At 39.1% G+C, this 26,292-nt stretch overlaps 1 protein-coding gene and 1 pseudogene across 3 annotated transcripts in view; one reads left to right on the top strand and one right to left on the bottom strand.

The window, feature by feature from the left end:
• The window catches only part of LOC128684857 (uncharacterized), a 131,562-nt gene extending 121,826 nt beyond the window's left edge, over nucleotides 1–9,736 (bottom strand). For all 3 annotated transcript variants that reach the window (XM_053771166.2, XM_053771167.2, XM_053771168.2), the window contains exon 1: nucleotides 9,577–9,736. The gene's annotated coding sequence lies outside the window, so the exon portion shown is untranslated. The remainder of the gene's footprint in view (nucleotides 1–9,576) is intronic.
• LOC138855375 (uncharacterized) overlaps nucleotides 1–12,826 on the top strand; it is a 55,029-nt pseudogene extending 42,203 nt beyond the window's left edge.
• Nucleotides 12,827–26,292: the final 13,466 nt, after the last annotated feature.

Genomic DNA, 26,292 nt, shown 5'->3' with positions numbered 1-26,292 from the left:
TCAACAATTTTTCTTTCTATTGCAAGTATACAGTATAATTTGATCAAAAGTATATAATATCAACAAGTTGATGACTGAAACACATTTGCAAAACCTTGGGAGCATAATTTACGAGACGTTTCTCTGTTAGCCCGCCAGTTAAATAATACTAAGAGTGAAACATACTGAAATTTAATGGAGCTTTCTCACACTATCTGGCACCGTGGGTACCCTGCCTGACCAAGCATTTCACCTACTGGTTAAATGTTTTTTTCGAAACAATCATGTAGTACACATTTCCAACTAATTCTTAGAATGTCTGGCTAAACTCAAGCTAATTTTACTGAACGACCAAGCTTCTGACGAAAGTTTACAACGAAAGGTCTCAAGCTCTTGTTTCTAACCCCTCTCCTTATGATTGTGTATCTGCACTTCACATCCCCTCAAGGAAGGTTCCTTGATGTTGGTGAGGGGCTCTTGATTTAGGGAATTGGATCTGTGCTCCAGTTCCCCAAATTAAGCCTGAATACCTTCCACATCCCCCCCCCCAGGCGCTGTATAATCCTCCGGGTTTAGCGCTTCCCCCCTGATTATAATAATAATAATAATAATAATAATGCACTTCACACAACGAAAAAATCTATGTAATTGATTTTAAGAAATATTAAATGAACTTAAACTGATCTGTGTTAAATTTAGTAGTATTTGGCTGAAAAATACGTTAAGTTAGGTTATGTGAATCCCTAGATAAGGTTTAGTCCCAAAATATTTTTATATCATTACTAATGAAAAAGCATATATCTAACAATCTGTAAAAGAAAATTTTGGAAAAGTTCAATTTTTAAGGGACTTCGGACTAATTGACAATTTCGGCTTATTAGGCATATATATATATATATATATATATATATATATATATATATATATATATATATATATATATATATATGTCGTGCCGAATAGGCAGAACTTGCGATCTTGGCTTAAATAGCAACGCTCATCTTGCCATATAGGACAAGTGAAAATTTGTGTATGCAATAATTTCGCCAAAATCATTCTGAACCTAACGAAAAAAATATATTTCACTGTGTTTGTTTATTATTAAATTATTGTAAACAAATCTAAAATATATTTAGTTGGGTTAGGCTAAAATAAATTGTTCTTGTTATAATAAGGTTAGGTAAGTTTTCTAAGATTCTTTTAGTGCAAAATTAAAAATTTTTACATTAACATTAATGAAAAAAATATATCTTTAAATGTATAAGAGAAAATTTCATAGAGGACTTAATTTTAAATGAGTTCTTGCTAATTGACCAGTTTTACATATTCGGCACGACATATATATATATATATATATATATATATATATATATATATATATATATATATATATATATATATATATATGCCTAATAAGCCGAAATGGTCAATTAGTCCGAAGTCCCTTATATATGCGTGTGTGTGTGTGTGTGTGTGTGTGTGTGTGTGTGTGTGTGTGTGTGTGTGTGTGTGTGTGTGTGTGTGTGTGTGTGTGTGTGTGTGTATGTATGTTTGTGTGTCTGTATGTATTTATGTATGTATATATATATGTATGTATGTATGTATGTATGTATATATATATATATATATATGTATATATATATATATATATATATATATATATATATATATATATATATATATATATCGTGCCGAATAGGTAAAACTTACGATTTTGTCTTAATTAGCAGCGCTCTTCTTGCCGAATAAGCAAGCGAAAATTTGTGTATGCCATAATTTCCCAAAAATCATTCTGAACCCTACTGACAGGATGGATAATGAAAACATTCAAGATGACAAACCAATGATCCTTTTTAAATCACTTGTTCTCTCTAGGCTGGAATACTGATGTACACTGACATCCCCATTCAAGGCAGGTGAAATTGCAGATCTAGAGAATGTACAGAGAACCTTTACTGCACATATAAGTTCCATCAAACACTTTAACTACTGAGAACGCCTGGAAGCACTTGACTTGTACTCATTGGAGCGCAGGCGGCAGAGAGATATCATAATCTACACCTGGAAGATTCTGGAGGGACTGGTCCCTAACTTACACACAGAAATTGCTCCCTACGAAAGCAAAAGACTTGGCAGACGATGCAACATACCCTCAGTGAAAAGTAGGAGCGTCACTGGTACACTAAGAGAAAACACAATAAGTGTCCTGGGCCCAAGACTGTTCAACAACCTCCCACCAGCCATAAGGGGAATTTAAATTGAGACACATGTGCAACATCTGGGTATCTTTATTGTAGACGTTTCGCCATCCAGTGGCTTTATCAATACAAATTCCATGACAAAACTTGAAGACAGAACTATGTACAGAAGATGAGGTAATCAGTCCCTCAACCTAGCAGTACGTGCGAAGAGCACCGCAGTCGAGGAGATTCTGAAGCAGAAGCAAGGCGCCTGACGCTTATATAGTAACGTCATGTGGAAATGGGACGGGTAACAGACGGGGGCATAGCCACTGGTAGGCGGGATTCCCCAGTGGAAGTAGGTCCTACCCAAAGAGATGGGTTAGTTGTAGTAGTAGTTGTCGTAGTCGTGAAGGTTATGTACATGTCCTCAGAATCAAGATTCCATGATGTTGCAGTGTCTGACAGGTTGTACAAGAATGGTATACAATACCGACAAGATGAAATTGAGACACATGTGCAACATCTGGGTATCTTTATTGTAGACGTTTCGCCATCCAGTGGCTTTATCAATACAAATTCCAGGACAAAACTTGAAGACAGGAGAACTATGTACAGAAGATGAGGTAATCAGTCCCTCAACCTAGCAGTAGGTGCGAAGAGCACCGCAGTCGTGGAGATTCTGAAGCAGACAAGACAAGACAAGAGGACTCACAGGTAAGGACCCACGAGGGGCGAGGGGCAAGTGGGGACAGTGCAAGAATAGACGGTGAGAGGAATGTCTTGAGTCGTAGAGAGAAGAGTCAGGACTAGACCCAACTGCTAAGCCTGGATAAACAATAACGAAGACGTCATAAAAAACAACAGGGACTCTGCGGGTGCTGACTGCAACTTGCCGGAAGCACATCAACTTGCAATGACTGGTCACGGTGCAGGGATACGTTACAGCAAAGGTGACGCAAAACGCTCATCGCAAGCACTTTTGCCCGAAAACACACAAAGACACAGCTCTACGGCAATGGTACTTTTAAGTTTTTTGAATATCTAAGCAAAAGTCAGGTAGTTTATTTGTATTGTGGTGGAGGTGCCGGATCATTCAACGATTGAAAAAGATTTACATCATTGTAAGGACGTCTGAGAGTATCTGCTAAGTATGAAGTCCAGTAGTCATGATATGCTTCAAGTCTGTCCAGTTGTTTGTCACTGAGTGTCTTCCAGTATACGTTCAACGCTGGTGTGTTTGTCGCGAGGTGGAGAGATTCACTGGTGGCAAATTCATCCCACCTCACTCCCAACACCCAACGCAATGCACGATTCTGGATACGTTGAAATTTTAGTGCGTTTGTCTTGGCGGTTAATGTAAGAGCGAGTGGAGAGTAAGAGAGTAGAGGACGAATGAGTGCTTTGTAGAGATGTAGTTTTGTCTTGGGACTGGCTCCTCTCAGCTTATATAACCTTGAGAGTGCAATTCCCGCCTGTATGGTCTTTGTAGTAATATGAGATTTTAGGTTCAGTGAGTTGTCGAGGGTAACACCAAGGACAACTGTCGAGAAGGAGCGTGGGAAAGGAGTACGGGAGGTGCTTGTTTTGAGTTCGACAGGAGTGGGGACATCCCGCGTTCTATGGAAATAAGTAATTTTTGACTTATTTGGATTGGTTTTTATGCGCCATAATAATTCCCAGGCGGTAATCCTGTCGACCTCTCTTTGTGTTCTGCGTACAAGGAAACGAAAGTTTTCATGTGTTGTGAGTTGAGTGATGTCGTCAGCATAAGAAAGGGTAAGTGTGTTTGGGTAAAGAGGTTCAGGTATATCATTCGTGTAGAGTATATATAGGGTAGGAGACAGGACAGAGCCTTGGGGTACACCCGCTTTTAATGTGAAATAGTCCGAATAATGATCTCTGAACCGTATACGCATCGTTCGGCCATCTAAAAAGTGACATAATAATTTCATCATATTTATAGTTAAGTCAAAGGATGTGCAAAGTTTGTATTTTAATCCTTCATGCCAAACAGTGTCAAAAGCTTTCTCAACATCTTTGGCGACAAGGACGGAGGTACAGTTCAGAAGCAGAAGCAAGGCGCCTGACGCTTATATAGTAACGTCAGGTGGAAATGGGACGGGTAGCAGACGAGGGCATAGTCACTGGTAGGCGGGATTCCCCAGTGGAAGTAGGTCCTACCCAAAGAGATGGGTTAGTTGTAGTAGTAGTTGTCGTAGTCGTCAAGGTTATGTACATGTCCTCAGAATCAAGATTCCATGATGTTGCAGTGTCTGACAGGTTGTACAAGAATGGTATACAATACCGACAAGATGAAATTGAGACACATGTGCAACATCTGGGTATCTTTATTGTAGACGTTTCGCCATCCAGTGGCTTTATCAATACAAATTCCAGGACAAAACTTGAAGACAGAACTATGCACAGAAGATGAGGTAATCAGTCCCTTAACCTAGCAGTACAGAACTATGCACAGAAGATGAGGTAATCAGTCCCTCAACCTAGCAGTAGGTGCGAAGAGCACCGCAGTCGAGATTCTGAAGCAGAAGCAAGGCGCTGACGCTTACATAGTAACGTCAGGTGGAAATGGGACGGGTAGCAGACAAGGGCATAGTCACTGGTAGGCGGGATTCCCCAGTGGAAGTAGGTCCTACCCAAAGAGATGGGTTAGTTGTAGTAGTAGTTGTCGTAGTCGTCAAGGTTATGTACATGTCCTCAGAATCAAGATTCCATGATGTTGCAGTGTCTGACAGGTTGTAAGGGGAATTACCAATAGACCCCTGGTTGTCTTCAAGAGGGAGCTGGACAGATACCTCAAGTCAGTGCCAGATCAGCCGGGCTGTGGTTCGTACGTTGGATTGCGTGCGGCCAGCAATAACAGCCTCGCTGATCAGGCCCTGATCCACCAGGAGGCCTGGTCATGGACCGGGTCCCGGGGGCGTTGATCCCCGGAATGCCCTCCAGGTAAACGTTTGTTTATTATTAAATTATTTAGTTGGGTTAGGCTAAATTGCGCTGTTTATAATAGGGTTAGGTAAGTTTTCTAAGGTTCTTCTGGTACAAAATTATTATTTTTTACATTAACTTAAATGACAAAAATATATCTTTAAATGTATAAGACAAAATTTTAGAAAGGACTTAATTTCAAATGAGGTCTTGCTAACTGACCAATTTTACCTATTCGGCACGACATACATAAATACATACATACATACATACATACACACACACACACACACACACACACACACACACACACACACACACACACGCACACACACACACACACACACACACAAACACACACACACACAAACACACAAACACACACACACATTATATATATATATATATATATATATATATATATATATATATATATATATATATATATATATATATATATATATATATATATGCAAAACAACCACTCTGAAAGACTAGAGAAATTCCAAGCGCTTTCGTGACTACTCACATTATCAAGGAACTATGAAAGTAAAGCATCCAAGGAAGCTATATAAGGGGTCTGGCCAACACCTCACTATCAGATCCCACAACCGTTAAACACTTGACACGCGCCGACCCAACTGGACAGGTCCTTTGCACAACTCACCCACAAACTATTCTACCCAAGAAAATTTAAAAATTATTATTTGTCCAGTGTATTATTAAATTCTTCCCAAATTCTATTAATTATAAATGGATCTAATTTATATAAACCAAAGGAAATATTCATATTATTGTCAAAACTGCTTTTTATGAAACAAGATTCAATTATATTCCTGTCGACCATGGACTTGCTTGATACTACTTTCTCAACTTTTTGAAAATCAATTGGATGGTTAAAATCTCTTACATGAATAAATAGAGCATTGGAATCTTGTCCAGTTCTAATGCTATATTTATGTTGTTTTAATCTTAGTTCGAGATTTTTACCAGTTTGACCGTAATAAACTTTATCGCAAATTTTACAAGGAATCTTATAGACACATCCATCAGCATTTTGGGGGGAATTCTTTATCAAAAGTTTTTTTTACTGTATCAAGATTTTTGAATACAACTTTAATATTAAAAGTCTTAAGAAGAGAAGGCATATCAACCAAGTTTTCATGGTAAGGGAGAACCAACATATTTTTAGTTGAATAAGGCTGGTTGTCCCTTTTTGGACTGTAAAAAGTATTTCTAGCAACTTTAAAAGATTTATCAATTACATTTCTTGGGTATTTTAAATCATTACCTATTTCATAAATTTTGGATATTTCCTCATCTATGAACTCAGGACAACAAATTCGTAAAGCTCTCAAAAACATTGATGAGAAAACAGACAGTTTGACTCTATCTTGATGCGAGGAATAATAGTGGACATAGGAACATATATATATATATATATATATATATATATATATATATATATATATATATATATATATATATATATATATATATATATAGAGAGAGAGAGAGAGAGAGAGAGAGAGAGATAGTCTCGTTCCCTTGTGCGTATCTATAATAATTAATAATAATAAAATAATAATAATAATAATATCTTTATTTACTACATGTACAAGGTATACAGTCGCAGCTGACATCAGTGACATACTACGAATAGAAAGCCCCTTGTTATGCAAAGCATTTCAGGCAAATTAGGTCAGTTTTGTCCCAGGATGCGACCCACACAAGCCGATTAACTCCTAGGTACCCATTTTACTGATGGGTGAACAGAAACAGGTGTCTTATGGAAACACGTCCCTAATGTTTTCCAGCCGTACCGGAGAAGGTTCGAACTCCGGACCTCAGTGTGTGAGCTGATTGCGCTGGTGATCGAGCTACGGGATACCTAGACTTCCTACTCACTTCTGCAACACTGCAACCTCCTGATGATTTTGATTGCAATACGAAAGGCCTAGAGCCATCATTCAACTCGAGGCCTTTCGTACACACACACACACACACACACACACACACACACACACACACACACACACACACACACACACACACACACACACACACACACACACACACACACACACACACAAAAATAATATATATATATATATATATATATATATATATATATATATATATATATATATATATATGTATATATATAACAACGCTTCTTAACTGGGACTTCCGGGTAGCAAAGTTTCCTTAGCGCACTTAAGACCATCAACACGTTCCTGGGCTGCATTAATTAAATATGCCATGCATGCGTCAACTGGCTTGTGAAGTAATTGGTATATTAATTTTCGAGAAATTCTATGTTGCCCATATATGCAGACTTAGTGTGCAAGGTTTTGATAATAATGGTTACCTGGAGGTTACCTTGAGGTTATTCCTGGGATCAACGCCCCCGCGGCCCGGTCCATGACCAGGCCTCCCGATGGATCAGGGCCTGATCAACTAGGCTGTTACTAGAATTACTGACAAAATGTTGGGTAAATGGGCTCAGATGTATCTAATGTGACATTTTATTGCGGCAACGTTTCGCTTTCCAGGAGCTTTGTCATGCCGTTATAATCATGTTCTGTCTGAAGAGGAAGGCAATCCCAATTCATCTTGCTCAAGAACCACCTTTCACCAACATGAAAGCACTCACCCATGCTCTCAAGGACATACTTTCCCCGGCATCTCTCACTGAACTGGTTCACCAACCTATCATACCATTATTATAATATTTACGGGGAAGCTCCTTACAGACTATTATTATACTATTTACGGGGAAGCTCTTCAGAGACCATTATTAATAATATTTACGGGGAAGCGCTTAGCCCATAAGGGGTAATTTAGCGCCTAAGGAAAAAAAAAAAAGGAGGTAATCAGGTTTATTCTAAGGAAAGGGAGGTTAAAACAGTATCTTAAAGCAACAGATCTTCACCACTGGAAATAAGTCGCTGTGACTTTTTTTTGTGTTTGGGGGGTTTATCCTGGGTAATTTACACGTTATAATTATCACGCCGTCCAGGGCAGGATTACAGAACGCAAACTTGGATAATTTCGCCCGTTTGTGAACTGTTAAGTATACGTTACTATATATGATAATTTGTGCAATTGTATTTGTGTCTGTACCTAAGTAAACTTGCTTAACACACACTTGCAGGGTAAGTTTATTCAGGTATAAATACACTTACATAGATTATCATACATTGCAGCATGTGTAGAGAACCTAATATATATACTGTAGTGTAATATATATATACTGTAGTGTAAAGCACCCTTCTGGCAAGACAGTGATGGAGTGAATGATGGTGAAAGTTTTTCTTTTTCGTGCCACCCTGCCTTGGTGGGAATCGGCCAGTTTGATAATAAAAAAAATAATAATAATATATATATATATATATATATATATATATATATATATATATATATATATATATATATATATATATATATATATATATATATATAATTATATATATATATATATATATATATATATATATATATATATATATATATATATATATATATATATATATATATATATATATATATATATATATATATATATATATATATATATATATATATATATATATATATATATATATAATATATATATTTCAACAAACCGGCCGTATCCCACCAAGGCGGGGTGGCCCAAAAAGAAAAACGAAAGTTTCTCTTTTTAAATTTAGTAATTTATACGAGAGAAGGGATTACTAACCCCTTGCTCCCGGCATTTTAGTCGCCTCTTAAAACACGCATGGCTTACAAAGGAAGAATTCTGTTCCACTTCCCCATGGAGATAAGAGGAAATAAACAAGAACAAGAACTAGAAAGAAAATAGAAGAAAACCCAGAGGGATGTGTATATATATATATATATGCTTGTACATGTATGTGTTGTGTGACCTAAGTGTAAGTAGAAGTAGCAAGATGTACCTGAAATCTTGCATGTTTATGAGACAGAAAAAAGACACCAGCAATCCTACCATCATGTAAAACAATTACAGGTTTTCGTTGTACACTCACTTGGCAGGACGGTAGTACCTCCCTGGGCGGTTGCTGTCTACCAACCTACTACCTAGTATATTTATATATATATATATATATATATATATATATATATATATATATATATATATATATATATATATATATATATATATATATATATATATATAATATATATATATATATATATATATATATATATATATATATATATAATATATATATATATATAATATATATATATATATAATATATATATAATATATATATAATATATATATATATATATATATATATATATATATATATATATATATATATATATATATATATATATATATATATATATATACAAGAAAGAATATTCGGTCTGTGGGACCCCAAGGAGAGAGAGCTGGTGCTAGATGTTTTCATGCTTCTAGCAGTGAATTCTATTAGGAAATGCCGTTACTCACCCCTGTGCATTGCTGAGACGATGTTAGATGAGACAGCTGAGGCTTACATAGGTAATCAGCGTATAACAAGAGATATGTGAAAGTTCGATACAAGGAAAAGGTGTAGGACCGCGCGTGAGATCCGACCACCACGGCACCAGGCAGGTTACTGAGGCTTCAAGCAGACTACATGATCCTCTTACACCAACTCTCACTCTCTCTTACATACTCTCTCACTCTCCTCTTACACGCTCTCACTCTTACATACTCTCACTCTCTCTTACTCTCTCCTCTTACACGCTCTCACTATTACATACTCTCACTCTCCTCTTACACTCTCTCCTCTTACACGCTCTCACTCTTACATACTCTCACTCTCTTACACTCTCCTCTTACACGCTCTCACTCTTACATACTCTCACTCTCTCTTACACTCTCTCCTCTTACACGCTCTCACTCTTACATACTCTCACTCTCTCCTCTTACACCCTCTCCTCTTACACGCTCTCACTCTTACATACTCTCTTACACGCTCTCACTCTCCTCTTACTCACATACTCTCCTCTTACACTTTCACTCTCTTCTTGTACACTCACTCTCTCCTCTTACACTCATTCTCTCCTCTTACTCAGTCCCTTCTCTTACACTCTCACTCTCTCCTCTTACACACACTCACTCCCCTTACACACAATCTCCACTTACACACTCTCACATACTCTCACTCTCCTCTTACACTTTCACTCTCTCCTCTTACTCACTCTCTCCTCTTACACTCACTCTCTCCTCTTACACACTCACTCTCACCTCTTACACACTCACTCTCTTCTCTTACACACTTTCACTATCTCTTCTTACACACTCTCTCCTCTTACACTCTCACTATCTCCTCTTACACACTTTCACTCTGTCCTCTGACACACTTCCACACTCTCACCTCTTACTCTCACTCTTACATATCGCTTGGTATAAATATACTGTAAGCTACTCACCTTTCTGTGTATTTTTTTTACCCTGTCACACTAGTCTGGTAAGAGCGGCAAGAATTAAGGTTGAATCCAGAAATAATTCCTATAGAGTTAATTTTGTTGTTATTTTCTGCGGAATAAGTCAATGATTAACGTATTAAATGTCCTCATCTATATTCTTTGATACTTTATTTACCAAAATTTAAAATAAAGGTTATTCATGGTCATGTTTTTTTTCATTTTCGGTCAATTTGTGGCGACTACGGGAGAAAGCAATTGGTAATTTTTTATTACGTTGGTAACCACTGCAGTTTCTGTGTCACTGATTACTAAACAAAACAATAAGGAATTAGCTTGTATACGAAGTAGCTTAATTTTTTTTTTGGGGGGGGGATCTGTTACTAAGATGTAAAGTGAACAATATTTGCAACACCCTGAGTGAACAGACTCAGACACGACCATCAGAGCGTGATGCTGGTGTTAATGTATATGTTTTATGTGTTGAAAACTGAGTTATTTGTCTCGAACACTTCAAGAATAACGATCCAGTAAGAAGTGACAAAAAGCTACTGGATACGCTAGGTAATGGAGACAATGAACTCGAGTTTCAGTAGCTGTCAGACAAGTCTCAATTTCACCAGTGGGTGAGGCTTCCATACATGTTGTTTACTATAAGTTAACACATAATTGAAAAATCACCAAAGATTTATTGTTTTATTCGTCAAAGACAGAACAAGTGTTCCTGACACGGGTCTAATCATACAGATGATCCTTCAGTATTACCATTTGCCCAAAGAGCTGTATTTCAGTAATGAACCATATAAAAAGCCACAGAATTCCTCTAATGACAAAACACTTAGGTGGAGAAAAATGCATATTCGGGACTTGTCCTACCGAATATAATAACAAGAAAGCATATTATATGGTACTTTACTATTCTTGACCCCTGGCATCCATACAGAGATCCTGTAATACTTGTACGAACGCTTCCCATCTGAAATACCATTGTGGAGCAAGGCCACAGTCGGGTTGACTCGTGGGCAAATGAGGGATGTATTGATCTGGTGGCAGCAGAGGGTAGATACCATCTTCAGTGCTATCAGGTATTCATGCGTGTCTTACCAACCTGAATGTCGCCTAAACTTGCCAACTGCGCATGTGACCTTTGATCAGTGGTGGGCACAGTTCCACTAACCGCTAATAGCGGAACTAACATTTTGTTTAGCAGATTAGCGTTTCCGCTAACTTTGGAAACCGTTAGCGGACCAGTTAGCTTCAGCTAAATAAAGTTCCGCTAACTTTTAGTCCACTAATTCATATGTTGATGGTAGTTGGAAAGCAATGCCTTTTCAACAGTGCACATGTTTGTTCCTGTCTGTTGTGGGCGTTTCTCCAACAGTCAGGCACGCTGTTGGCTGACTACGTGTAAACATGGCTTGTCAACGCAGCAGCAGCATTGTTATAGTCTAAGTGTCAGCGATCACTTGGATGTGTTGCCACTTATGTTTTGAATAGGGGAAACGTTTTTGTTCTGCCTGAGGGTGTTGTCGAGGAGTCAGCAGCGGCTGTGGTTGAAGCAGAGGCCGCTCACGCTGAGGGCCAGGAGTTGCGGAACCCGTGGCCCCACCTGGATGACTATTTTGTCCTCAAGTCAAGGGATATGAAGAACGCCAATATTTTGTACTCCCTGTGCGTCATGTGCTAGCCCAAGGAGACCATCATCAAGGGACAGGCGGCGAGCCTCTACAACCTGATGTCGCATGTTAAGATGCAACATCCAGCGCATGCCATCAAGCTTGAAAGAATCAAGGCCGGATCTTCCCGTGGAAAACACGGGTCAAAGCTGCCTGCACAGAGTGCACGCCAGACCACCATTGGAGAAGCGTTTGCTACTGCTGGTACTAGCGTCTGTCAATCTGTGGTGGACACAAAGATTGTGGACCTATTCATCAGCAACATACTACCGCTGCATGTAATGGAATCCCCCACCTTATCAAGACACTGAACTCCAGCAAGACTCACGAAATCGTAATGACACGATTGCAAACAAACCATACCACCGGCGGGATTTGAACCCGCGGTCAGAGAGTCTCAAACTCCAGCAAGACGTCGATGTCCCACCCACCCTGGGCAGGAGGATTTTGGTCAGCCATAATCAGCTGGAGGAGTATCTTATAAGTTATAAGTGCTTATTAAACTACTCCAATAGCCTTTTTATATTTTCTTAATTTTCGTAGGTATTGCATTGTAGGTATTGTATTGTAGGTATTTCCCAGTGTCGTAAAGTAATGAAGTATAACTACCTGAGTACTATATTTGAGTAACTTTTCTCGGTGTTTACTTTTCAGAAATTACTGATGATGTAACGAGTAACGTATCGTTATCATATTGTAGTGAAGTGAAGTAATAAAAGTGTAATAATGTTGGTAGAATTACCGACAATATTTTTTTTATTTTTATTATCACACCGGCCGATTCCCACCAAGGCAGGGTGGCCCGAAAAAGAAAAACTTTCACCATCATTCACTCCATCACTGTCTTGCCAGAAGGGTGCTTTACACTACAGTTTTTAAACTGCAACATTAACACCCCTCCTTCAGAGTGCAGGCACTGTACTTCCCATCTCCAGGACTCAAGTCCGGCCTGCCGGTTTCCCTGAATCCCTTCATAAATGTTACTTTGCTCACACTCCAACAGCACGTCAAGTATTAAAAACCATTTGTCTCCATTCACTCCTATCAAACACGCTCACGCATGCCTGCTGGAAGTCCAAGCCCCTCGCACACAAAACCTCCTTTACCCCCTCCCTCCAACCCTTCCTAGGCCGACCCCTACCCCGCCTTCCTTCCACTACAGACTGATACACTCTTGAAGTCATTCTGTTTCGCTCCATTCTCTCTACATGTCCGAACCACCTCAACAACCCTTCCTCAGCCCTCTGGACAACAGTTTTGGTAATCCCGCACCTCCTCCTAACTTCCAAACTACGAATTCTCTGCATTATATTCACACCACACATTGCCCTCAGACATGACATCTCCACTGCCTCCAGCCTTCTCCTCGCTGCAACATTCATCACCCACGCTTCACACCCATATAAGAGCGTTGGTAATTACCGACAATGTGTAAAGTAAAAGGACACAAGTGCAACTAATGTGACATTTTTATTGGGGCAACGTTTCGCTCTCCAGGAGCGAACGGCTTGACAAAGCCCTGGAGAGCGAAACGTTGCCATAATAAAAATGTCACATTAGTTGCACTTGTGTCCTTTTACTTTACAAAGTAATAAAAGATTTCAGTACTTAAGCAAAAGTAAAAGTAGTGAGCAATTTCAGTACTTATAAAAGAGTAAATACCGAAGAAAGTTACTTAAGTATAGTATTTAAGTAGTTTGACTTCATTACTTTACAACACTGGTACTGTACTTATACTTGAATATTAAAGATGAGTATTGTTTGGTATGATGTTTCAGTACAGTAACAAGTATATCCTTGTCGGTCGCTCGCGTTACATCACAAAATTAAACAATTGGTATTTTCACACTAGCGGCACTTGATCATCACATGACCCTGACATTCTGTATCTTATTAGGAAACTCTCCAAGTCTGTTCTGAATGTCTTAAAGTAAAAGTGAAAGACTAAACACTAAACCGAATCTGAATTCACGTGAAAAAGTTAGCGTTTAGCTTGAGCTTTCGCTAATTTTTCGGCCGTTTAGCGGTTTAGCGTTAGCGGAGCTATTCTTTTAGTTAGCGGATTAGCGAAGCTAACTTTTCGGTTAGCTGTGCCCATCACTGCCTTTGATCAACCACTGTGATTAAAATCAGTGGAAATAGTAGGCTCTAAAAACATTGCATAGATTATAGAATGTTCCAGTGGATTTCACCTTCTATTGAGTGCTTGTGGCTACTTCACGTGGAAGGAAGTTGTTAGAGTGTGAGCACTCTTCATGGACAGGGGCGAGAAGTCTTGATGTTGGTAAGGGGCCTTGATCGAAGGAATTGTAGCCTTCCTTCTTGTCTCCATCTGGAGACGAATGTAAGTCAGGTCAAAACTGGGACATAGCAAATAAAAATGCGAACATGATCGTAAAACAAAAAAATATTTACACATGAACAAGTAACACGAGTAGTAACACAGACTCCGCTTTCTTTTGTCGAGAATTTTGTTCTTGGTGAACACGATTGTTTGGTTACCTGGAGGTTATTCCGGGGATCAACGCCCCCGCGGCCCGGTCCATGACCAGGCCTCCCGATGGATCAGGGCCTGATCAACTAGGCTGTTACTGCTGGCCGCATGCAGTCCAACGTACGAGCCACAGCCCGGCTGATCCGGCACTGACTTTAGGTATCTGTCCAGCTCTCTCTTGAAGGCAGCCAGGGGTTTATTGGCAATTCCCCTAATGCAGTGGTTCCCAAACTGGGGGTAAATTACCCCCTGGGGGTAATTTAACCATTTTTGGGGGGTAATGGAGGGGTGACAGAAAAAAAGTTATGAATTCTGAAAATCAAGAAAACAATGCGGTACCCGGTATGAGGATTATTGTTAACTTTGTCTTAGTATATAAAGTTGTAAAGTAAACCTATTATAAGTAAGTAATAAAGTTAAACCAAATAACAATAAACATCAAAAACTAATATACAGTATTAGAAAAGAAGAAATATATAGCTAAGTGTGTGGAAACCCAAAAGTATTTTGACAAGTATGCTTCAGGACAAAAGTCACTCAGTAGCCCAGATCGACCTGTCCAGTACACGTCACTCACTTCCTGAGGCTGCCTCTATTTCACACTGTCAGTTTATCTGTGAGCATCAGCCGAGGTAGACATAAGCTGGTATGTATGTGTACTGCCTTGTGCAGTATATAGTTAGTATTTACCCACTGTTACTGTGAATTTGTAGCTATTATTAATTTTATATATAATGTATGTGTGGTTCTTACGTTTTCAATGGTTTTGCTAGGATTAGCAGAGTATGCGAGGCTGTATACGTTCACGTTTAGCCATATATATCAATAATAACAACATTTTGTGAAAGGGGTAACATGCTTTATGTGTCATGTTAAATTGGGTAACAAGCTGAAAAAGTTTGGGAACCACTGGGCCTAATGCTTGATGGGAGGCTGTTGAACAGTCTTGGGCCCCGGACACTTATGGTGTTTTCCCTTAGTGTACCAATGGCGCCCCTACTTTTTATTGGGGGCATTTTTGCATCGCCTGCCCAGTCTTTTACTTTCGTAGGGAGTGATTTCTGTGTGCAGATTTGGGACCATTCCTTCCAAGATTTTCCAAGTGTAGATTATGATATATCTCTCCCTCCTGCGTTCCAACGAGTACAAGTCAAGTGCTTCCAAGCGTTCCCAGTAGTTAAGGTGCTTGACAGAACTTATACGTGCAGTAAAGGATCTCTGTACACTCTCTAGATCTGCGATTTCACCTGCTTTGAATGGAGATGTTAATGTACAGCAGTATTCCAGCCTAGAGAGAACAAGTGATTTGAAAAGGATCATCATGGGCTTGGCCTCTCTCGTTTTGAACGTTCTCATTATCCATCCTATCATTTTCTTTGCACGTGCGATCATGGCACTGTTGTGATCCTTGAAAGTGAGATCCTCAGACATTACTACTCCCAGGTCCCTTACATTATTTTTCCGCTCTATTGTATGGCCAGAGTCTGTAGTATACTCTGTTCTAGTTATTATCTCCTCCAGTTTTCCATAACGGAGTAGTTGAAATTTGTCCTCATTGAACATCATATTGTTTACCGTTGCCCACTGGAAAACTTTGTTTATATCTTCTTGGAGGTTAACAAATGTTTCTACATATGTCAAAAGTTACTGGTAATAACACAATTTTTTGTTATATTTGTATGCTAAAAGTAATTTTTATTTAAAGATTTAATACAGATTTTAGAGACAAATTTCAGATCATTCGGGTACATGGCATAAGTTTATATAATTTAGAGAAATGTGGCTGTTCAGGGTAAGTTAGGCTATGACGAAGAAATTGGAGCTGTATGACCCCTGCGAGTTTAGCGCTTCCCCGAGAAAATAATAAGTAGGATAATTTGAAAGTGGACTGAAATTATGTTTGTAAAGTTTGCCAGGAAAGAGGACAAGACATTCCTAATGCTGGTCTTAGTCTTAAAACTAAAATTAAACAGGTACAGGTAGGTTGGCCAGGACGGGTCCTGGTACAGGTCTTCTCCATGTGGTGACCTGGAAGTGAAATTAAAAGTTAGAGTCATCGTTTATGTTTCCTATGATCGTCTTAGCTGACATTATCTCTTTATGTGGTTCACTTTCTAATTGTGCTTAAAACTGATGGTAATTATCTGTTCTCCGACTCGTATTTTCAGAGTCATTTCCAGGTACATAATTATGTTCCATTTGAGCATAATTTTATTACTCTCGGGTCATTTAACTCATTATAGCGAAGAAAGAAGACTACCTTGTTATATTGTTGCAGGGGTCATCATCTGCTAGGATAGGGAAAGCCCTGATCTGAATCATGCTTCATCTCTCCCTCTACTAAATATATTATTATAATTATTATATAGCGCCTTGGGAATGGTAAGTAATCTGAGCCCATTACATATATCAAAACAATCAGATCAACTAGGCTGCTGCTCCCTGTACTTGACAATCGCAGTTAACGTACTCGTTCCTTGCTACAGTTTTTTTTTTTCACAGGGTTTGACAAGGCTGAGTTAAGGATATCTAACTTTATTTACAGGCTAAGAATTCCTAACTTTATTGACGAGCTAAGAGCTATTACTTACATCAGCTCATTTGAAAGTTGTATACCTGGGGGGGTTTAGGGTCAACGCCCCCTCCGCCCGGTTCATGACCAGGGCTCATGGTGGATCAGGACCTGAAGAACCTGTCGCATGTAAACCGACGTACGAACCTCAGCCAGGCTGGTCGGGTACTGACTTGAGGTGTCTGTCCAGCTCCTTGAAGACAGCCAGGAGGTTTATTGGCACTCTCCCTTATGTATGATGGGAGGCAGCTGAACAATCTTGGGCCCCTGACACTTATTGTGTTGTCTCTTAGCATACTCTTGGCGCCCATACTTTTCATGGTTGGGAGGGGGTATGTTGCATCTTCTGCCGTCTTATGCTTTCGTAGGGAGTGTGCAGATTTGGGACTGGTCCTTCTAGGATTTTCAAGGAATGTTCCTTGACGCTGGTGAGGGGGCTTTTGATCTAGGGAATTGAATCTGTGCTCCAGTTCCCTGAATTAAGCCTGAATACCTTCCACATCCACCCCACAGGCGTTGTATAATCCTACGGGTTTAGCGCTTCCCCTTGATTATAATAATTCCAAGTGTATAGTATCATGTATCTTTCTCACCTGCGTTCAAAAGGTGGCACAAACAAGTGTTTGGCTAACACCATTTGATTTACAAAGTTGCAGATATGCAACTTAATGAGGACTCCTGTGGTTGGTTAAGTGTCTCCATAGAATAGTGTTGGTAGCTTATACAATTACCTGCCTCGCCTCCCATTCAGCTTACCACGTTGTGGGGGTCTTAAACTACACTCAGCTTGTGAGTGTCAGAAATAGTCGTAATCATAACCATAATTTTTATAGGGGAGTGGAGGGGTAAGCCAGCGGAAGGCCTCTGTCAATGATCAAAAGCTCCAGTTGCGGGTCATATGACTAAGACCCGTGTCAGGAAACACTTGTCCTTTTTCCTGACAACCGTTACCTAACTTAACCTTGTAAGTGTAGGAAATGTCCACGCTGTGCTGGTTATATTGCGTGCGAGTCTAACTCACGTGAGGTGGACTCACATGTGAGGTGGTCTCACATACCAGTCATATATAGCAATCCATGTCTTCAGTGACTGACAAAACGCTAGAGAAAAGTATATAAACAATTAACTTATTATTGTAGCCATAAAACAATATAGTCTTGCGTCGCTTAACGACTGAGATACGTTATGAGAAATGCGTCGTTAGGCGATTTCGTCGTTGTGCAAGCATATACTTACACAAACCTTGATGGTAAAGCCTACTACACACCTAGGCTATATTTTTTTTTAACATAGATTTCCTTGTAAGCAGATAATGCACTGTGAACTTTTCTCTCTATTAATAAAAGCCTTTCAGTGTTGGGGTCCATGTTTTCACACTGTTTAAGGAGTTTGTTGAGGTCTACAAAAGCTTCTGCCTAACCGGTTACTTCACTGAATTTTCTTTGGGGTTATTATTCTTTTTCTTCTGCAGTTTCCTTTTATCTTACCTCTTTTTCATCTATGGCAATATATGCACTAGATTTTGTAAACTTAGGGGCCATGATGAACAAAACAACACGAGATTAAATCAAGCGCAAGGGAATAAGATTCTATCAAAAGACGCGGTAAACACGAGATGTACGAGGCTGCTGCCGGCGCATCACCCCATACTGTTTTACTGTCAACTTTTTTTTTATATGAGTAGAAAGTATACTCTACAATAACGATAAAAATGGAGTATAGTAAATACATAAAACAGTAACATAGTTGTTTATTATCATTACCATGTATTATATACTGTACATAATTGTACGTGCTATACTTTTATACTACTGAAGGCAATGTCGTATATACGGTCGGAAACGCCATTATGCAGTACACACACTCGAGATACAGTCATGTATATATATATATATATATATATATATATATATATATATATATATATATACATATATATATATATATATATATATTATATATATATATATATATATATATATATATATATATATATATATATATATATATATATATATATATATTATATATATATATATATATATATATATATATATATATATATATATATATATATATATATATATATATATATATATGCAAAACAACCACTCTGAAAGAATAGAGAAATTCCAAGCGCTTTCGTGACTACTCACATTATCAGGGATAATGTGAGTAGTCACGAAAGTGCTTGGAATTTCTCTATTCTTTCAGAGTGGTTGTTTTGCATATTCTGAAATCACCTGTTTACTGTGATCTTATTGCATATATATATATATATATATATATATATATATATATATATATATATATATATATATATATACATATATATATATATATATATATATATATATATATATATATATATATATATATATATATATATATATATATATATAAGCAAGACAAGCCACGGGGGTGGAAATCTTTAGCTCAAGTACTTTCACACTTCTCAGTGTGTCATCAAGAGCTGTACAATGTTGCAAAGCTGCAACTGAAGGAGTGAGCGGAAGTTTTCTCAGAATAGTGCAGTGTGGGTCTGTCACCTGCTGCTGGCTCTCTCAGAATTTGGGCCAACGGTCGGTGTTACACCCAGCACTACCATCCCCATCCTCCCCGTATAGGGTAAAAGGGTTTTAAGAAGTCAAGTATTATGAAATTAAAAGCTATAATAGTCTGCCCCAAGCTTTTTCTAACCATTTAGAACAGGTCATGTGACTTGAGTAAACACATTTCTCAGTGGATATTATATATATGGATTGTTATTATTCTGTGTGATCTTTGTCCATTTAAATGTCCGGTTCTGCTGTACTCGAATGTTCTCAGGGGTACTGAGAAGCATCTCTTTATATTTTCCTAAATATTGTCTACTGTTCTTCTCAGTATCGATTAATATGCCTTACCTGGGATTCTTCTTTAGTATTCCTATAATATTTCTGTGATCAAGATTTCTACTTCTAGTATCCTTTAACCCCACTACCTATGTTATCATTATATATATATATATATATATATATATATATATATATATATATATATATATATATATATATATATATATATATATATATAAACATTGTCTACGACCACAGCAGGACTCGAACCTCCAAACTCTGTATCAAAATCCACAGCCATTTTCACAAATAAGTAACCGTGCTCCGGAGCCACAGAGCATGGTTACTTATTTGTGAAAATGCCATAGTGAAAACAGGAAATAAAATATTGAGTGCTTTCATGTGCTTACACACATCTCTTCATTCCTCTGAAGATACGTTGTAAGCACATGAAAGCACTCAGGTTTTATTTCCTGTTTTCAATGTGGTTATTTTTTCATATTTGCAATCAAACATTTTATTGTGATTTCTTGCATATTTCAATTTTCAGATCATGAACCTCAGTCCTGGCTATGTTTCAGTAGATATTTGCCTTTCTCAATACATTGTAAAATGTTCTAATCTTCAGAGCACTCGTGACTTGACCTGACCTATGCTTTCTCTTCGGCTTCTCTCTTGATCTGTCTTCTGTATTTCCTTTCAACTTTCCAGTCTTCTGACTTTCTCCTTACTTTCTTTTTACCTCTAACATGGGATATCAGGCCTACTGCTGTCCTCTACGTTCCTTTCTTTGTTCTTTTGTGAGCTCCTTGTTGAGATGGTTGAATAAGGGATGGTACTTGCTTCTGTCAACTTGATATGTAATTGATCCGTTTCCTACGCTTCTACTATTATTACTACTGCTGCCACTACTACTGCTGCGACCACCACTACTACTACTATTTCTGCTAGTACTACTATTATTTCTACTACTACGACTACCACAACTACTTTCTTTCTCCCCTCCCTCTTCACAACTTGTCTGTTGGTCTTCTTCGCCTTTTCTTGCTCTTTTGTGAATTGATAATGGTCCAAGACTGATCGAAACATTAGCTAAAGTTTCCTCTCTAACTGTGTGTGTGTGTGTGTGTGTGTGTGTGTGTGTGTGTGTGTGTGTGTGTGTGTGTACTCACCTAATTGTGGTTGCAGGGGTCGATTCATGGCTCCTGCCCCCGTCTCTTCCCTTGTCGCCACTAGGTCCACTCTCCCTGCTCCATGAGCTTTATCTTCTTAAAGCTGTGTATGGATGCTGCCTCCACTACATCACTTTCCAGACTATTCCATTTCTTGACAACTTTATGGCTGAAGAAATACTTCCAAACATCCCTCTGGCTCATCTGAGTATTCAACTTCCAATTGTGACCCCTAGTTTCTCTGTCCCATCTCTTGAACATCCTGTCTCTGTCCACCTTGTCGATTCTTCTCAGTATTTTATATGTCGTTATCATACCCTTTCCCTGTCCCTCTTCTCCTCCAGTGTCGTCAGGTCAAGTTCTCTTTAACCTCTCCTTGCAGGACATGCCCCTTAGCTCTGGGACTAGTCTCGCTGCAAACTTTCTCACTTTCCCTAGTTTCCTGACGTGCTTGGCCAGGTGAAGGTTCCAAACTGGAGCTGCATACTCCAATATGGGCCTAACGTACACGGTGCACAAGGTCCGGAATGGCTCCTTACTGAGATTTCGGAATGCTGTTCTTAGGTTCGTTAGTCGCCCATATACTGCAGCAGTTATTTGTTTGATGTGCGGCTCAGGACATGTGATCGGTATTATACACACTCCAAGATTCTTTTCCTTGAGTGACGTTTGTAGCCTTTGGCCCCCCATCCCTAGACTACAATATGTCTGCGGTCTTCTTTGCCCTTCCCCGATCTTCATGACTTTGCACTTGGTGGGGTTAAACTCCAGGAGACAGTTGCTGGACCAGCCTTGCAGCCTATCCAAGATCCCTTTGTAGTCCTGCCTGATACTCATCTGATCAAATTCTCCTCATTAGCTTCACATCATCTGCAAATAAGGGCACTTCTGAGTCTATTCCTTACGTCATGTCATTCACATATATCAGAAACAGCACCAGTGCTAGGGCTGACCCTTGTGGAACCCCGGCCGTCACAGGCGCCCACTCTAACACCTCATCGCGTACCATGACTCGTTGTTGCCTTCCCGTCAGGTATTCTTTGATCCATTGCTGTGCTTCCCTGTTCTCCCTGCCTGGTCCTCCAGCTTTTGCACTAATCTCTTGTGTGCAACTGTGTCAAATGCCTTCTTACAGTCCAAGAAAACGCATATACCCACCCCCCTCTCTCTTGTCTTACTGCTGTCACCCTGTCATGGAACTCCAGTAGGTTTGTAGCACAGGATTTCCCGTCCCTGAAACCGTGCTGGTTGCCGTTGATAAGCATATTCCTTTGTAGGTGCTCTACCACTCTTCTCCTGAAAATCTTCTCCATGACTTTGCATATTATACATGCCAGTGACACTGGTCTGTAGGTTAATGCTATGTATCTGTCTCTTCTTAAAAAGTAGGACTACATTTGCTGTCTTCCACACATCAGGTAGTCGCCCTGTTTCGATAGATGTGTTGAAGATTGTTGCTAGTGGCACAAAGATCGCCTCTGCTCCCTCCCTCAGGACTCACGGAGGATGTTGTCCAGCCCCATCGCCTTTGAAGTATCTAGTTCGTTTAGCAGCCTCTTCACCTCCTCTTCGGTTTGTATTGTGTCCAGCACTTGATGGTGTACCCCACCACTCCGGCTTTCTGGAGTCCTATCTGTCTCCATTGTAAATACTTCTATAAATCTCATGTTGAGCTCTTCACATATTTCTCGGTCGTCTCTTATGATCTCCCTTCCTTCCTCAGTCTGATTACCTGGTCCTTGACTGTTGTTTTCCTCCTGATGTGGCTGAACAGCAGCTTCCGTTCAGACTTGGCTCTCGCTGTTATGTCACTTCCGTATTGCCGCTGGGCCTCCCTCCTTATCTGTGCATATTCATTTCTGGCTCTTCGATTAATCTCCTTATTTTCCTGGGTCCTTTTCCTTCTGTATTTCTTCCATTCTCTAGTGCACTTAGTTTTGGCCTCTCTACACCTTTGCGTGAACCAAGCGCTCGTCTTAGCCTTAGTGTGTGTGTGTGTGTGTATGTGTGTGTAGTAATAATACACATGGCACACATATCAAAAGGTATACACACTAAATTTACTCGAATTTTTTTCGTATGGATTAAAATATTCTTGACGGGTGGCATACAGGTGAAATACGTACAGCAGTAGCCCGGAACCTAACGTGCTGTATAAGAGGGACCCTCCTGTATAGCCTTAAACACTCTTGCAGGTCCAGGGTGATATGTTGTGTAAGAATGGTATATAATACCGACAAGATGAAATTAAGACACATATGCAACATCTGGGTATCTTTATTGTAGACGTTTCGCCATCCAGTGGCTTTATCAATACAAATTCTAGGACATAACTTGAAGACAGTAGAACTATGTACAGAAGATGAGGTAATCAGTCCCTCAACCTAGGAGTAGGTGCGAAGAGCACCATAGTCGTGGAGACTATGGTGCTCTTCGCACCTACTCCTAGGTTGAGGGACTGATTACCTCATCTTCTGTACATAGTTCTACTGTCTTCAAGTTATGTCCTAGAATTTGTATTGATAAAGCCACTGGATGGCGAAACGTCTACAATAAAGATACCCAGATGTTGCATATGTGTCTTAAATTCAGGGTGATATGTAAACAACTCCCCGGGCTTTACGATAAACAATGTCTTATTTCCACTGAGGAGGATTTAAACAAAGAGACTGAAACCTAACTGAGAACTACATTGTGATCCCGTTAGACTCAGAGGGTGTTGCCATTGTATATTAGTGTTTTATTGTGCTTTCGAAGGCAGGATTTCCAAAGGTGTCTAAAGGCAACACTGATAACCACCCGAGTGATAACCATGCTGACACCTACTTCAGGAATATTGCGAAAAACAAATTCCTTGATATTTTTTTTTTTTATTTTAGAAATCTTAAATATTGACTCATCAATATAAAATGCATTTGAAGTAAATGCTGATAGAGGTTACAAAGGTGTGCATTCAGCGTGGAAAACACAGCCTAAGTAGGAGAGGAAAAGCAATGATGGTTGATCCATTGGTGTTGCAACAACCCGATGTGTGTGTGTGTGTGTGTGTGTACTCACCTAATTGTGGTTGCAGGGGTCGAGACTCAGCTCCTGGCCCCGCCAGGAGTGTGTGTGTGTGTGAGAGAGAGAAAGAGAGAGAGAGCGAGAGAGAGAGAGAGAGAGAGAGAGAGAGAGAGAGAGAGAGAGAGAGAGAGAGAGAGAGAGAGAGAGAGAGAGAGAGAGAGAGAGAGAGAGAGAGAGAGAGAGAGAGAGAGAGAGAGAGAGAGAGAAAAGGGTTGTTGGTGCAAAACTAAAATTTAATTGGAATGGTATTTCGAATTAGTGATCGTCCGCTGTACAGAGATATATTTTTACTTACATCAGTATTGATGTGTACATGGTTCCGTCTATGATACTGATACTGAAATCTATAGTAACGATGGAAGTGAATGTTTTCAGATATTTGGGAGTTGACGTGTCAGTGGATGGATTTATGAAGGATGAGGTTAACCATAGAATTGATGAGGAAAAAAAGGTGAGTGGTGCGTTGAGGTATATGTGGAGACAAAAAACGTTATCTATGGAGGCAAAGAAGGGAATGTATGAAAGTATAGTAGTACCAACACTCTTATATGGGTGTGAATGCAGCAGCGAGGAGGTGGTTGGAGGCAGTGGAGATGTCCTAAGGGCAATGTGTGGTGTAAATATTATGCAAAAAATTCGGAGTGTGGAAATTAGGAGAAGGTGTGGAGTTAATAAAAGTATTAGTCAGAGGACAGAAGAGGGGTTGTTGAGGTGGTTTGGTCATTTAGAGAGACTGGATCAAAGTAGAATGACATGGAGAGCGTATAAATCTGTAGGGGAAGGAAGGCGGGGTAGGGGTCGTCCTCGAAAAGGTTGAGTGAGGGGGTAAAGGAGTTTTTGTTGGCGAGGGGCTTGGACTTCCAGCAAGCGTGCGTGAGCGTGTTAGATAGAAGTGAATGGAGACGAATGGTATTTGGGACCTGAAGAGCTGTTGGAGTGTGAGCAGGGTAATATTTAGTGAAGGGATTCAGGGAAACCGGTTATTTTTATATAGCCGGACTTGAGTACTAGAATGGGAAGTACAGTGCCTGCACTCTAAAGGAGGGGTTTGGGATTTTGGCAGTTTGGAGGGATATGTTGTGTATCTTTATACGTATATGCTTCTAAACTGTTGTATTCTGAGCACCTCTGCAAAAACAGTGATAATGTGCGAGTGTGGTGAAAGTGTTGAATGATGATGAAAGTATTTTCTTTTTGGGGATTTTCTTTCTTTTTGGGTCACCCTGCCTCGGTGGGAGACGGCCGACTGTATGTATATATATATATATATATATATATATATATATATATATATATATATATATATATATATATATATATATATATGACGAGTTAATCTCAACATACGTGCTACTCTTGTTCACCTAGCTGTAAATAGGTACCTGGATCTTAGTCAATTGTTGCGGATATCATCTTGTGGGACTGGTATTTCGAGGCATGATAATACCTCTTAGCTTGGAAATTCAAAGGTCTGCACGAATATCTTCGATGTTCCTTTCACCAGGTCATATATGTCGCTTTCAACTTTCTTACATCTCTTTGGGATCTATTTATGACTGTTTTTTTTTTGTTTTGTCTTGGATGCGTGCACATGTCTCTTCCCCTGGGCATATGTTTCAGTGAGAGCTTGGCATACGTTATAAAAATCTTGTACCTAATGAATGTAGCGACAGAAAGGGTGGAGAATTATTTTTTATATTTTTAGCTAACACACATGTAAATATAAGTAACTCTACCTTATTCCTAGTATATCTCCTTTATAGTATAATAATAAGATATTATCTGCTTTATAGTATAATAATAAGATAATAAAATGACCCCAATGGAAATAAATCACTGACTTTTTTTGGGGTTATCCAAGGTTCTCTACACATATGCTGCTATGTATGATATGTGTAACTGTATTTATGTATACGTGAATAAACTTCCTTGTTGCGTGT

This window comes from Cherax quadricarinatus, chromosome 5, assembly GCF_038502225.1.
Source record: "Cherax quadricarinatus isolate ZL_2023a chromosome 5, ASM3850222v1, whole genome shotgun sequence".
In the NCBI taxonomy this organism is placed as follows: domain Eukaryota; kingdom Metazoa; phylum Arthropoda; class Malacostraca; order Decapoda; family Parastacidae; genus Cherax; species Cherax quadricarinatus.
The sequence above is the reverse complement of the archived record's forward strand: the minus strand, read 5'-3'. Positions and strand labels throughout refer to the sequence as shown.